This window comes from Lepidochelys olivacea (genome assembly GCF_965140295.1).
Source record: "Lepidochelys olivacea isolate rLepOli2 genome assembly, chromosome: 17".
Lineage (NCBI taxonomy): Eukaryota > Metazoa > Chordata > Testudines > Cheloniidae > Lepidochelys > Lepidochelys olivacea.
In genome coordinates this window covers 8,007,057-8,010,264 of record NC_140427.1, presented here as the reverse complement: position 1 = coordinate 8,010,264, position 3,208 = coordinate 8,007,057, and positions in this window count along the sequence as shown.

Sequence of the window (3,208 nt, the reverse complement as noted above, 5' to 3'; positions counted from 1 at the left end):
ATGTATGAGCCCTACTCAACTATCAGGGCCTTATTATGCTAGGAGTTGTACGAACAGTAAAAGCATGGTGTATCTGCCACAGAAAGCTTACAATTTTAGCTCCTGATTCAGCAAAGCATTTCAGCATGTGCTTGGTTAGCACGACTTCCGTTATTATAAGCAATAACCATTTAAAGCACTGGTGTCTTTTATGGCAGAAAAATAACATGCCCAAAGCAGATTTATGTTCCCCAAAATCATACCATGTAAACCCAGTTATTAATAGTGATTAAGAAAGCTTAGTGATGGAAGCAGCCATGGCCTCTCCTAGTTACCTGAGTTCAGGCATAATTAGTATTGCAGAATCCCAGCGAGGCATGTTAACCAAAACTGGCCTGCTTTCCCATCTTACCCAAGCCTTGTTCCTTATTTAACCTCTCATGTTCACCTGAGTCTCTAATTAAGCCAACTGGAATCCTGAGCGGTGAGCTCACAGTATAATAATAATGCCTAGCATTCCTATAATGCCTTCCATCTGAAAACCTCCCTGTATGCTTAGTGGGTTCAGTCTCATCACCCTGATGAGGTAGGTTTTTATTATCCCTGTTTTACAGGCGGGGTGGAAAATGAGGTACAGAAGTTAAAATCAAGGTTTTTCCAAAGCAACTGGTGGCTTTTTGTGTGTGTTTTTGAGGGAACCAACTTGAAGTCCTGGGCACTCCTTTCAGACCTCTCCTGAAAATCAGGCCCCTTTAGTGTCTCAAGTTGGAAGCAGGGCACCCAAAATCCCTACTCGCTTTGGAAAAGCTTGGCCTAAGTGACTTGTTCAAGGTGACAGCAAGTATGGGAGAAATGGAACCCAGGTCTCCTAAGGCCTGTGTTAACTGCTAGACTACACTGCCTCTTTAATTTACCAGAGAAAAATAAAATGACGAACTTGGCTGCTGTGATTGGGGTTCTTGTTTCCCTTGGGTCACTGTACTGGCCTAACTGATTGGAAAAGAAGAGTAGAGTAAACAATGCCATATTCATGGCAACTGTAACTTTTCATTATTGCTAATTATTTGGATAATGCCAGAGCCGTGCATGGCACGTTTCAGTACAGATAAAGAGCGTGTCCCTCGCCCAAACGGCTCACAATTAAAGGAATACTAGAACGGACTGGAAAAGCAAGGGCATATATCTTGCAAGCAACAAAAGACTTTGGACTTATTTTGTTTGAGCCGTGAAGGATGTGGTTTTGAAAGAGAAGGGAGGAGGTGGAGTTCAAGCATTGCCTGAAAGAAGGCACTGAGGTGCACAGTGGAGACAAGCTCAAACTGGGGCTGAGCAAAGAGGGCATCAATGCAGGAAGGGACTCAGCTGTGAAGGGCCTTTTTGTTACTTCAGAATGGGGTGGGGAGCAGAGGGAGGAAAGACCACAAATACAGCTGAAAATCTAGAAATGTCCATGTGCTCTGACATGTCCTACCAGGACAGCCATGGGAATCGGAGAGAGATTGTTACATGTTTGTTTTTGGCTTGTTTCTGTTTGGGCTAGAGCTCAAACATTCAAAATAACCATAGGAACAGCAAACATTAATGTCGTTATAAAACCTGCCGCAAGCACACTAGAAATCCCCTTACTGCCCAGATTGCAAGATTGTCTGTCTGCAAAAGGGGAAAACAATATGGTTTCTTGCTACTTTTGTGGTGTATAAAGGAGACTTACAAGTCCGCCACACCATTCTCCCCGTCTTGTTTTTTTCTCTTTACCTTGGCAATGTTGAATCTCCACTTCCCTGGTTTTGGTTGAGGTCTCCTTGGTAGACCTGGAGTCAGTGTCCTCTCCGTCCTCATTTAAGGGGCAGAACTGTTGACTCTTACACAGATCTCTTCTCCCCGGTGTTTTCAGGTGGTTGAGTTAAATAGGCATGAACAGAAACCTTTGAAACAGTGAAAACTCCTCTCAGTTGTTCAGCTTTCACTCTTGGCATTTGTGATGTCATAGTGCTAACAGCACTAGGAGATGTTGGGCCAGATTCTCAGACATGCTCAGCTTCCCTTGAGCCTCTCTTGTGGTACAAAGGGGATGGAATCCAGTTTTAACTCCCCTGCTGGAGACACCATTCACCAGGGAGTCCCTATAAGGTGTAGAAGCAGTGTAGTAGGTTCCTGTTTCCCTTCCCAGTCCCCGAAGCAGGGCTGAAGAGGGTCTGGGAGAAGGATTGGCTGCAGCACATTATGCTCAAGCTACAGATATGCTCAACGGGCAGATGATGCCTTAGAAACCAGCTGGCCCTCAGGTGTCTCTAAGCTCCATCATGGTCTGCCTTAGGGAAGGCAATGAGAAAGCAGTAACAGGCTCCATGATGCCCTCTGCCCCCACAGAAGCCAAGTGCAGCAAAGAATATGGTCCAGTGTTTAAGAAAAAACAAAAGACCAGAATTGTATTTCTACTGTAAGAGAGACAAGCAGGAAAAAAAGCTTCTCAAGTTATTGTTTTTCCTCCTTAGATTGCAAAAGAGGGAAATGATCATAAAGGAACTACCTTTATCCTCGAGCTTAGTTATATATCTTAATCCAGTGGTTATACTGAATTATTCATAGAACAGCTGATTAGTTTTATTTCACAACCCTATATTTTCAGCTGGCTATTTTGGCACATTTCCACTGAATGCAGGAGGAATAGCGTGAGCACGTCCCTAAGTTCAAAAAGGACATTCCCAGAGTGGTTTGTAACTTGTCTTAATTGGATGTTTTGGTGAAAGTAGGAGCTCTGGTATCAATCAGGAGCAGTATATGGTTTATGTATGTTATGAAAAAGGCTGCTTCTGGCTGAACCATCCCCTCGTCCCTTTGGGATTGTGCAACAAAAAAATGAGGTTTAAGTCTAAGAATTGCCTGTAGCCTGACTTGTCACCAAATAATGAGTGTACTAAGCTTTTTAAAAACAACGAAACTGGAGTGGGGTTTGACTCTTGCTGTGATATGCACTAATACATACAAATGTACTTCCTAATATGACTTTTTCCTCTTCCTTCCACATTAGAATTTTAAAAAGCAGACCCTTGCAAACTCTATTTTTATATCGTCAAGCATGTGCTTGTCTGAAAACCAACACAATTTCGAGAAGGGGAGGGGATTAGTTTCTAAACCCCTTCAACCCCACAAACTACAAGTGAGAATTGCTTTTAGGGGTTGCAGTTCTGTTCTGAATTTACACTGCTAGCAGAATCAAGTCCCATGG